The 13,356-nt window shown below is 40.1% G+C and overlaps 1 long non-coding RNA gene across 1 annotated transcript in view; it reads right to left on the bottom strand.

The window, feature by feature from the left end:
* Positions 1-13,356, bottom strand: part of LOC111862090 — a 196,699-nt gene that overhangs the window by 160,464 nt on the left and 22,879 nt on the right. The gene's annotated exons all lie outside the window — the stretch shown is intronic.

Consider the following 13,356-nt stretch of genomic DNA (forward strand, 5'->3'; position numbering starts at 1 on the left):
TTTTCGCTCTTGTGGTATTCTGGGTTGTGCCACCGTGAAGTTTTGTAGGAGGGTACCGGCGGTTCCGAGGAATATGTTGCCTCAATGTAAAGGTTGAAATATTAAGATGCGAGGAATTGGTTCGGTTATATAGGCAGACTGCAGAGGAATGGCAATCAGTGTTTGAATTACAGCCTCCTCTCTCAGCCCACCCGTGCTGTCCTGGCATCAAGCCCTGCTTGGACTCTTGACCACTGTGATGTACAGCAAGACACCTGCGTTCTTCTTCCTTGGTATCTACTGTCTGCAGAGAAGAGGGTTCCGGTGTGTAGAGGAGTGTAAAGTGTGTTGCACGCACAGGAAGGTCATCTGGACCTTCCCTTCCTGTGCGTGCAACACACTTTATACTCCTCTACACACAGGAACCCTCTTCTCTGCAGACAGTAGATATCAAGGAAGATGAACGCAGGTGTCTTGCTGTACATCACAGTGGTCAAGGAGGCAGGAAGATGAACCGATTGGATAGGAGGCTGAGTGATCTCCAGAGCCTGTCTGGGCGTTATAGAGATGAGAAAATATCTTGCCCCTGCCGGAAATCGAACCCACAATCCTCGGCCATTCAGTCCATAGTCCACTCGCTATACCGACTGAGCTATCCCGACTCTGTATTATGAGACCAGTTATTTATTACAAAATGCGTTACGAAACCGAGTACTGTCCTTCCTCCATATCCTATGTTACAATGATAACACTTCTTCATTTCAACCACGGTGACAGAAAGATACTACAAGAGACAAAGGAGCCAGAGTAAGGAAGGAAGGAAGTATTCGCTCTCTCCCGTTTTACCTATTGTTTCCTAGCCTTTCCGTGCTTCTAAGCTTTTCAGAATCAAAAGATTTCGAAACGAAGCCAACCAATCGGGAGGCTTGGTATGCGAAACGGATATAAGATTGGATGAGATGAAATGAAATGCTCTTCGTTTTCTAGTGGCATTAAGGAGCAATTGGAGACACTCCTTTCTTCCTTGTCTCATGCCTCTCGCCACGGCTGAGCTTGTTAAAAAATAGTAAGGCAAAGTTCCCTCGTGAATAGTGGATCATATATCACAAGGAAGTACAAGAGCAAAAGTGAAATATGCTACAATATTAAAATGCCTTCTCTGAATAAAGACAGCTGGTTTTATGTTTTACACTGCAATGATAATGAGTTCCTTGTACTAAGTGCACAAAATGGAAATACAATAGAGCGATAATATCCGTCCAGTTGTATGCTTCATCTCCGAAAATAGGTGTACTGAACGAATTTCGATTAAATTATTTTCGCGAGAATAAAGTAAATGATATAACCCGAAAAATTCTGTCCATGTTTGTCCAGTGTAATATCTATTTCCAATAAACTTCGAATAAAATTATTTATTTTCTAAAAGAAAAAACTTTTTATCCTGCAAAGCAATGGCACAGGACATAAAAAGGGCTCAGGTTTATGATGGAACTTATTTTGATCGATATTTTGCGTTACACACGAGACGTCTGTCAGAAAAACCATTCTTCTAGAATACCCATGATTTATCTTAGCAACATGTAAAGCAGACTTTATACTGGACCTGAATGAAATAAAATTAAATTCATACGACATACTTGTAGAAGAAGTGCAAACGTTTAATACCAAACTTCATGGAAGTCGGTCAAGTAGTTATGGAAATAAAACATACGAACAGGGGAAATGGACGCAACCCGTCCTACACTCGTTCACTTCGTGCTATTTGTACATAGAAGACACAAAGTAGAATGATGTGTGCACATTTAAAGAGAAGAAACGTAAATGCTGTAATTTTCGACAAACTAACATTATAATTTTATGATAAGGTCCTAAATGCAGCAATCTTCGGTGACCATTTACTTGATTAGGAATTTATCCACTCAGTGCACAACATTTCTACACACTTGTCTTTCGCGTAAAAAAAATGTAAAGCTGTCTCCATACTTACTTAGTTAAGCACTATTTCGTGAAGACGTATGGAAGAGTGGAGGTATATCTCCACCATTCTTGACTTTCGCACTAGATGGAGGTGAGTTATCAGCTTCACGCCCCTGCCCCTTTAACCCAAGGGAAAAACCAGCTGTACTCACTGGGCTGGGTGGGCCCCACAATCAGTCTGGACGCTGTGGAAAAGAAACAAATCTTGCACTGCCGGGAATCGAACCCGGGACGTCCAGTCCGTAGCCCGTCACTATATCGACTGAGCTATCCCTACTTATTCTTGTTTTACCGGAATGGTAACAATATAGCCATTAACCGGTTATTCCTGTCAGAGTTAAGATGTCGAACCTTCGAGTAGTAGCATATTGCATGAGAGTTAGGACTTGACATTTATAATATTATCTTTGTATTGTATAGTATTACAAGATTAAATGATGCTGAGAGCAATTGTTATAGATACATATATACAGTATATTTTGAATATTCATGTTAGCATAGAGTTAAGTGTTTAGTTCTAACATTAGAGAGTTATGTGCTGAGATATAGCACTATAGATTTATGTTCTGAGATATAGTACTAGAGATTCATGTGCTGATATATAGTACCAAAGCGTTATGTGCTGAGATGCAGTACTAGAGATTTATGTGCTGAGATATAGTTCTAGAGAATTATGTGTTGATATAGAGTACTAGAGCGTTATGTGCTGAGATATAGCAGTATAGATTTATGTTATGATATAGTACTAGAGATTCATGTGCTGATATATAGTACTATAGCGTTATGTGTTGAGATATAGTTCTAGAGATTTATGTGCTGAGATATAGTACTAGAGAATTGTGTTTTGAGATAGAGTACTAGAGTGTTATGTGTTGAGATAAAGTACTAGAGAATTATGTGTTGAGATAGAGTACTACAGCGTTATGTGCTGAGATATAGTACTAGAGAATTGTGTGTTGAGATAGAGTACTATAGCGTTATGTGCTGAGATATAGTTCTAGAGAATTATGTGTTGATATAGAGTACTAGAGCGTAATGTGTTGAGATATAGCAGTATAGATTTATGTTGTGAGAGATAGTACTAGAGATTCATGCGCTGATATATAGTACTATAGCATTATGCGCTGAGATATAGTACTGGAGATTTATGTGCTGAGATATAGTACTAGAGAACTGTGTGTTGAGATAGAGTACTAGAATGTTATGTGCTGAGATCGATCAGCATAAACATAGAATATTAGTGCTGTTAGCAAAGAGTTGGCTATTGAGTTCTATAATGAGTTAGGTGTGGAATCTTCACCTTTCATTACTAGAGATTTATGTGCTGAGACCTATTTCTATAGAGAGATAATGAATATTCCTGTTCCTAGCAATTAGGTTGTGAGCTCTATGCCACAGATTCAGATGTTGGATCTTTGAGTACAACTAGTAAAAAGCTGGGTATTGAACCTTCTGGTTTAGTAGCATCGTAGAACAAGCTATTCACGGAAGACACTGTACAGCAGACGTATCAGTCTTCCTGCTTTCGAATTCTCTGTGAGAATCCTATTTTTTGAGCTTGCCTTTCTTATTAGTTAAAACGTGGTAGTCAGGAAAGGGCAGGACAGCTCCGCAAAGAAGATGTATTGCTTCCCAATCCCGGTGCGATCCAATCCCGAAAACTCGCGTTGGGCGGGTCCCAGAGTGAAATGCGGGGGTGGTGGAGAGAGGGAAGGGGTTATTCGAGATGTAGCCAACTTCCATCCATCTCAAAACTAGGCTGAAAGCGAGACAGAGCTAAAGAAAGACTTTTTGCAGGAAATTCTATATAAAAAAATGAGATGGATCGATTGTAAGAAAAAGAGAGAAGCCCTCTAGAAACCAAGATATAAGGTAGGCCTACGTGAAGCATGAGTGGCATAAGTCCATCTAACCAAGCATTTTTATCCTACCTTCCATATTTTATTAGAGCATAAATGACTGTGTTTTTTCTGTATGTGTGTCTGTCCCTGTATCTGCGTATCTGCGCATTTGCAGGGTAACAAATATATCAAAAATATGTACAATTCTTAAGACGTTTTAATGTAAAACGTAAAAGAAAACATGGCGGCTGAAGGAACTGAATATTTAGCTTTTAGTCTGGTGGAAATGGGTTAGAAATATAGTATTCTATATGATGAAAAATAATGATTATAGCTACAAATTTCACTTGAAATATTTGTAAATTAATAATTGCAAGCACGACGACGGCGCGAAACATTTACGTATCTGACGAATTTGCCCTAGTTTGAATTTGTCCTACTACGCACGCGTCAATTACATCCATAATTATTAATTTCTAGATTCTGGAAGGCTGAGAATACAAACTATAACACTTGAGAGACATTAGGCGTAATAAATCTTCCGAGATATTTTTGTTATCCATATTATTATATTGACAAATCGCTGAAAGTATAGATTATAATTGACTATACAACGATAAATAATAGGCATTCTACATTTAGGAGTGCTTACTGATAAGCAGTTAAATATATCATCAACCTTCAACTTCCTAACGACAATGTTTAACATTTAAACACATGAAACCATAATTTCATCTGTTTTTATATGAGTCAAATATGACCTCTCACTCTAAAGGAGGAACACACGTTGAAAGTGTTCAAGAACAGGCTATTAAGGAGAATATTTTGGATATGAAAGGAGCAACAGAAAAAATGAGGGAACTACATAATGAGGAGCAATATAATTTGTAATGTTCACCAAATATGCACATTTTTATGGGTGTCTAGTCAATTCTGATTATGTGGGCCGGATGAACATGAGGAATATATGCAAAATACTTGTGGGAAAACCTGATAGGAAGAGGTAAGATAATATTAAAATAGATCTCATTGACATGGTACATGAAAGGGTTGACTACGTTGATCTAGTTCAGTACAGAACACAATGTTGGTCCTTTGTGAACGTGGTAATGAACCATAAAGGACAGGCAATTTCTTCAAGAGCTGAACCCTTAAGCTTCTCTACAGAGACGGTGTGCTACGGAATTAGTTTGTAGCTTTCCTAGTCAGTGCACTGGAAGGGACGTGGAACTAAACTGTAGTGTAACAGCAATGATCTGAAGAGATGGGAGGAAACCACGGAAAATAATAGTCATAAGGGCTGCACATGGCAAACAAATTAAAACAGATGCATCGCAGTATTCGGCGATACTGTTTGAGACAAAAATGAGTAAGGTGGTCACAACAAACTGAATGCACAGAATCCGAAAGGAACGATCAACTGAGTTCGATATCTCAGCACGCTTTTAGAAGTGCATGTCATTGCCTTACTGCAGCAGACTCCGTGTCGCTTATGTCACTGAGTCGTAGTTACTGTCACATTGAGAACTTCTGTACCATCTCAGCTATTACTTTCATGCATTTACAATTTTCTTCATCTTCCTTTCCTTTCCCTCTTGTCCTTTATTTATCTCTTTATTTCGTTCTTGTTGTCATTCATTTATTTTCTCGTTATTCGTCTTTTCATTTTTCCTACCTTTTTTTATTGCTAGTGGGGTGGGACTAAGTCCCCTGTACTGCGGCCACTTCTGGCCTATTGTACCAGCACCAGATGATAGGTGAGGGTGATTGTGGAGCAACTGGTGGAATGAAGATTTGCAGGGGAAACTGAAGTACTCGGAGAAAACCTGCCCCAGCGCCACTTTGTCCGCTATAAATCCCACTTAACCAGACCCGGGTTCGAAGCCGGGAGCCGCGGTGGGAAGCCAGCGACTAACCGCTTGAGCTATGGCGCGACCAAAACTTTCCTATTTTACTCTTTGTTTACGTCCTCTATGACCGTCTCTGTGGTCTAGTGGTCAGAGTTCCTGGCACCAGATCCAAAGGTCCCGAGTTCGATTCCCGAAACTACCAGATTGTCTGAGAAGTAGTGGGTCTGGGACGGGATCCACTCAGCCTCGTGAGGATATCTGAAAAACTATTTCAAGGAAATAGCGGCTCCGGTCTAGAAAACCGAAATTAACGGTCGTGGAGATTCGTTGCGCTGACCACGCGGCACCATCTATCCTCTAACTTCGCCGACAAGCGGCGATCGCTCAGTCGGTATAGTTCGCTTGCGGACTGAAACCATGGAGTTTGTTTGGTTTTGTTTTGTTACGTTCTTTATTCATGACTCATCTACTTAATTTCTATTCTTGTTTCTTGTTTTTTTTCCTCTCCTTATTTATTCTTTCTTTCATCTTCTTTTTTTTTTCTCAGTTACTGGTTTACTAATTCTTTCCATGCTTTTCATTTCTTAACTTTTCGTCTTCTCTCTTCGATGCTTCCAAGACGAGCCCAGCCAGCAACTCTATATGCCTCGTTCAATTCCAAACGTGATCTCTGGGCGTTGCCTGCGAATTTGTTCTAATAACACGCATCATATGTAAAGCAAGGATCCTCCTCTTGACTTACATGTAAAAGAGAATGTGCTTATCCTTTGAAATCCTGCTTGTGAGAGAGGCAAGTTTCGCGGGATGCAGTGTACGGTGCGTATAGTTGAGCTTATGCCCTGCTTCTCTTCCTGATGGTAACCATAAGCTGGAGAATTAGGGACGTTATGGCGTGTGCGCGTCTGCCCAAACACTCGCTTCAGTAAAGTGTTTTCCTTGTTTACGCTCTATACCAGGCATTACACATTACCATAAAAAGTTAATACAACCGTCAGGACAAAACGCATTATTAATTCAAATCGAAATTACAGTCACTCGTCATCTTCGTGATATCTTCTCTACCATCGCCAGAATATTTATATAATCAGGATTTTGGTTGGAAAACCTAAAAAATAAAGAACAAATAAAGGACTGGGTGTAGCTCAAGGTGTAATGCGGACCCCTGGTTACGATCAAGACTAACTAACAGAAGGTGAATGCAAAGTTGTCCCTGTTCTTAACTAATTAAGCACTACGCCATTAAGGCTTATGGGGGAGTGGATGTATAGAAACACATTTACTTGACTTCGGTACTAGCTGTAGGTGAATGGTCACCTTCACGATCCCGCTGCTTTACCCCCGGTATCCATTTGATAAAAGGCTAGTTGGACTCCAGAACCGGTTTGGACGAAGTGGAGAAGAGAACGCATTCTCATGTCAGAGAAAATCAACAAAGGTTTCCGTGGTCACGAGTAATCAACAAACAGGGTGTCCACGGGATCAGCAGGCGCTTCACCTAAAACGGATATAAAAGACCAAAACACGAAGTGTTCGGTGTGGTGGCCTCTATTCGGTCCTCACGAACTTATAAAAGAGAGTTGATTCGTGACAAAGAGCAGAGTTCAATGTGTGCGCAGTGAGCAGACACTCTTCCACTAAGGAATGCAGCGAGTCCTAGACAGCTATTGATTCTGAGCTGTCACTGATTGCAATTGTAAAGAAGTGCCAATGATACAATTTTCAAATGCAGAACTCATTATTATTCGTCACATAAACGCCGAATATGCGACAACAAAAACAACCATCGTGTAATAAAAAAAATCCCGTGGCTTCAGTCCACAAGCGAACTACGCCGACCGAGCGACTGCCGCTTATCGGCGAGTTAGTGTCAACTTCAGCGGATAGAGGGTGTCATATGGTCAGCGCAACGAATCCCCACGGCCGTTAATCTCGGTTTTCTAGAACGGAGCCGCTACTTTTCCATTTAAGTAGCTCCTCAGTTATCCTCACGAGGCTGAGTGGACCCCGTTCCAGACACACTACTTCTACGAAAATCTGGTAGCGCCGGAAATCGAAGACAGGACCTCTGGATCTCTAACCAGACACTGTGACCACTATACCACAGAGACAGTCCATCATGTAATAATCTATATATATAGTATATCAAGATTATTGGAGGAAACAGAAATATGAAATTTATTCACGTTAAGTGCAGCATCCACAGTTCATATGAACTTCTATAGTGCTGGTCACCTAAAATTAAATTCACAGATTAGGCAGGTAAGGTGATCACAGGATAACTACAAACTGTAATACTACAAGAAGCAGTAGCAAGTAATTTCCCTACAGAACCATGAAGCCAAGTCCGTGCCTTAATTACAGCTAGACTCCTCCTCTTCGAGTCTAATATTCCTCGTGTCCAATAACGCTGGAACTCGGTTCCACAGGGAACACATCCTATGCAAAGTTCCTCCTACTACGGGTCTTAGGTTTGACTACTGACAACATCAATCTATTGAGATAAAGGTATTCCGGTCTGTGAAGCCCTACAGTTTAAATAAATAAGTACCAACGTTCCAAAGGAACTGACTGCCTCTAGCCCCGAAGAAATACAATGTGTCACATTCTACATCGTTGCAATCTGAATACTTACCGTCTACTGATCTGACTTACTTACGTATGGAGCTGAGCCTTTCTTGAGGAGAAGCCAAATCTGCAGCTACTCAAAAGTTTCCCAGCACTTTATGGAACCCGAAGTTTCATTACCGTGTTCACAAGAGCCCTCCACTGGTCCCTATCCTGAACCAGACCAATCCAATCCATACCATCCCATTCTATCTTTCTAAGATCCATTTTAATATTGTCCACCCACCTACGCCTTGGTCTTCCCAGTGGTCTCCTCCCTTCTGGCTTTCCCACCAATAACCTACATGCGTTCCTCTTCTCACCCATTCGTGCTACATGTCCTGCCCACATCATCCTCTTGACTTGAGCATTCTAATTGTACTTGGAGAACAGTACAAGTTATGAAGCTCCCCATAGGCCTACTGATCTGACACCAAATGCAAATATCTCAGAAAGAACTAGATCGAGACACACTCGGAAAAACCTCACAGCCACTGGGATCACCAACTCCTATACACAGCCTCGTAAGATTATGCTGCTGTATTTTTGCGTTTTTCGTATTCATTGAACTAAATACATGTCAAATGAATGCATAATGAGGATAGTTAGAAAATTTCATCTCCGAAACTATGTAACCGATTTCAATTAATTTCGACATTAATGTTCTAAAAAACAAACTCCGTGTCCTTTAGTCCGCAAGCAAACTATACCGATATCGTAAGGACATTTTGCAGTGTAGTAAATTAATATGGCATATATTTTCTGCCACATTGGTGTTCTAAACTGAAGAATGTCCTTACGATATTTACAAAAAAAAAATATTTAAAATCATATAGAAAACATTTTACTCTGGGTTACTCCATTCCACTCTCCTGTTTTGGATCAACATGTACTCTGAATATTTGAAATCAAAATATGCTTGAAGCTTAATATAGGCACACGCAACCAGAAGCCAGGACAGAATTAATCATTTTAGGCGTCATTCTGCATAACAATACAATACACTCTTCGTACATTTTAACGACGCTGCGCCAAATGCAGAGCTTATTACTGCCGAAAAGTAATTTCACGTGGTGAATTTGAAAATTTAGTTGTAAATTGTGTAAGATTTGAGGTTTTCACGGCCGTGAATATGAAGAAAGCAGTCCTCTGGGATGTGGCACCGTATAGATGTGGTGTTAACCGACGTTTCGGAGGAACGTATCGCCTCCATCTTTAGGGTAGAAGGAAAAATAAGAAAGTCCGCAAGCGAAGAGACCATGAGAACCGGTACAAGAAGACTGCTTATTTTCAGCCGGTGGCAGTGGTACTACAATAAGACAACAGACAAATGTGACGTGATGTCCCCGGCCTGTTATATAAACTCAATTCTCTTACGGGTGGTAAGCATTTAAAATATTCCTCTGTCCTCTTCATTTCGTCTCTGATCTAAATATTGTGGCATGGCGCCAGAAAGCCGGAATGGTTGAGATCAGAGTTGATTTCCTAGGCAACGACCAGCGTTCCCGCTGCAACGCCTTGGAATCCGAACGCTAGCAAAGCTAAGCAACGAATTGTTAGAGGCAGTTGAATGACAACGACTAGGAAAACTAGTAGCAAGGAGAGAATACGCTACCTAACTAGTGAAGTTACCGCTACAACGAAACAAAACACTGGCTACTGGCGGATAGAACACATGAAATGGAACCCTTGAACAAGGTGTCTTCTAGCCCGTACAACAGTAGGGTGTAAGGGAAGACCAGGTCGGAATTGAGATCAGATTACAACAAGCCAAGATACAAAATGACACAAAGAGATCAGAGAGAAGAGATTACACAGAGATACAGAGAAGACTTCACCGAGAATGGTGGTGCGAGATTGTCGNATACTGAGAAGACTTCACCAAGATCAGCGGTGCAAGTAACTGTGGTAGTAAAGTTGTGAATAACTGTACTTGGGAGTGTAAATGTAACCGCCAAATAAATATTCGTTCAAATCCGGGAACACTCGCAATTTCTTGTTGCGTTGCCTAGCAAACACACAACATATTGTTACGTGTTTGATAGGCAACACGACAAGAAATTCACGCGGGTTTCGGATTTGGCGAAGACTTTTATTGGACTATCGCTTTTTACACACGGAAATAAAACTATAGTACAATAGTACATATGATATTTTAACGGAGTACTGGACCATCAATAGGACCCACCCAACCTTCTATACGACTTGTACCGGAGACGCTTTCACCTGGAGTAAAGCGGCCGAATCGTGAACCTAACCGTTCACCTACAACCAGTCCCGAAGTTAAGAATGAGGGGAGTTACATCTCTAACCCCCCTCCCAAGTCTTCATTACCTTATGCGTTATTTAGCCAAGGGATTTTACTCTTTCTGACCTCTATCAAATGGTTACCGAAGTCTCTCTCCCCGGGGGTCCAGCGGCCGAACTATGAACCCGGCAACTCACCTACAGCTCGCCCCGGAGTTAAAAATGAGTAAAACTACAAGTCTCCTAACCCTCACTTCTTCAGGACATATTGCTTATAGTACAGGAACAATTCTATTTTTGTAAGATTTGAGGTTTTCACGGCGGTGACTATGAAGAAATCAGTCCTCTGGGATGTAGCGCCGTGTAGATATTGTGTTAACCGACATTTCGGAGAAACATATCGCCTCCATCTTCAGGGTATAAGAAAAAAAAGATGAAAAGATGAAGGCTGATTTTTTCGATTCTATATTTCTTCCTCCATCTATCGACTGTCGAGCTTTATTTCCGGGGATAAGCGGCCGAAGCGCGAGTCTGACCACTTAGTTGCATCTTCTGCCGAAGTTTTAAGATATATCTCTACTCCTTTACTCTTCTTCATGGCGTGGCACTTAATTAAGCACAGATAAAATGTTTTTTTTTTTATCTATCGTTTACAGACAAGACGCGTTACCGCTGAAGTAACCTAATCAGCGTTAGACGGCCGATTCAGTAGTAATTTAAATAATTCGAAAATCAGTGCACTTACATGGACAGACTATTGTAACAACACTACGAGTTTATTTATTAAGCAGACAGAAAACTTTCTCTGAAAGTTTTTTATTATGAAACAAGCTCTGGACGTGACTGGACTTAAATTGTCTTATTATCCGTATTCTTATTTTATCTGTCGTCTGGGGCAATTTAGTCTTTAGACAGACAAATCTCGGGTTTAATAAAAGCAAGAAATTATAATGAAGACAACATTCCAGCGGTTAAATCTATTATATGTTGTCCTAGGACCTACATTCTTACTTCCGTGTTGTTTTTATGCTGTACATAATATGATAATATTGGTCTACCCATGCATCTGTTTTCCTAGAACAAGCTTCCCTTCGACAGAAGGAATGTTAGCCTCATTTCAGGGGGCATGCAGCGGGCAGATATAGACACACTTCTCACTCGGCCACATAGCTTTGATTCTTCTATATTCCTAACCGAGGTCAACTAAAAATACAGTGTCTTAGAAAGTCCTAATCTACGCATTACTAGTGAGGAGGGTCACTGGAAGGGGTCAAATAAATATACATGTCTTTACAAAGAGAATAATAATATAGCTCGTTCGTACCCTGCCAGAATATGTCAAGAGGATACCTCAAAATTCAGGGACCTCAGTGCAATCATGAAACTATACTCCAACTTTGGAACGTACCGGCTCATGATGTATGCTCATTGTGTCAGTTATTAGATGAAAATATAGCTCAAATGTAATAAGGTGCAGGAGTTCTTCTATTAAATTATTTTGGACATGGATGTAGAAGTAAATGAAGATAAAATTGTGCAAAACATCCTTGTATCATCACCAGAAATGAGGAAGAAATCATAACAATATAATCCTTCCAAAATGTGATAAATTTGTAACAGTCGCGAATAATATTAATAAATTAAAATTATGGTTTACATTGATGGAATGCTTCCTACAGTTAATTTTAGTCCAGAGAACTGCTATATCTTATTGAGTCCTATGTAACACTCTAACGATTAAATACAAAATATCACATGTTTTATGCTGGTAAATGAGGTATATTGTCTAAAATAAGAACACAGACTAAAGTCGTTTGGAAATAAAACAGTTAGGCGAATACTGGAATACAAGAATGAGGGAGTAACAAGAGTTTTGTAGTTTTGCTTGGGTTTAGCAAAAGCTTATGAAAATGGTTAAGTAATGAACTGACATATTTGATCTCAAAGGTAAGTATTCTTAATCGCAATTTTAATTCTTTGTTTAGGATTTATTGTAATACATTTCTTGATATGAGATTCTAAAGCAGTAAGTAAGTACTCATTCAGCCCTGCCATTTTGAAGATGGACATAAGATGGCAGCTCCATCTGTGTATGGAAAACGAGTGTGACTGCGAAGTCCCACATCTGTGGCAGACAAATAAGAATACTACAGATTTCCTAACGACCCTTTCTCGAGTGCATAGGTTATTGTTTAATGATGGAATGATTATGAATGATGAATTACAATGGATCTATAAAGAAATAAACTTCATAGCATTTCCCAAGAGAGAGCGAAGAAAACGAAAAGAAGAATCGGGAAATTTTCCTGTCTACGGGAAAGATCTGAATTCAGTACAAGAATAAACTAAATCAAAACTCTGCCATATGAATGCTGTAGTTCAGGCTTTTGTTTCCTAAGTATTAGACCTGCTGGTCACGGTAGCCGAGCGGTCTAAGGCATGCACTGTCTTCGCTCTCTCGGAAGCCGGGATCGTGGGCTCGAATCCCATATAAGGCATGGAAATTTGGAATGTGTATGTGTTGTCCTGTGTTTAGGTAAAGACCTTGCGACGAGTTGATCACTCATCCAAGAAGTTCTACTATCTGTAAAATGTCAAAAAAAAAAACCTCGACACCGTAAAGGTATAAAAGAAATGGATTAAGTATTAGACCTTTAAGCTTTTGATACCTCCGATATCAAGGCCTAAGATGTATTTATCGCTTGGCACCATAAAATATCATACATATATATTCAATTCAATGGTCGTCACTTCCTGTCTTCGGACATGGTGCCCGAACTACACGCGATCGGAATGTTGTAGCCTCCTTGTTATAATTTCATGTTTTCTGAATTAAGCCTTGTGTCCTGTTCCATTTC

Source organism: Cryptotermes secundus, unplaced genomic scaffold (genome assembly GCF_002891405.2).
Source record: "Cryptotermes secundus unplaced genomic scaffold, Csec_1.0 scaffold400, whole genome shotgun sequence".
NCBI classification, from domain to species: domain Eukaryota; kingdom Metazoa; phylum Arthropoda; class Insecta; order Blattodea; family Kalotermitidae; genus Cryptotermes; species Cryptotermes secundus.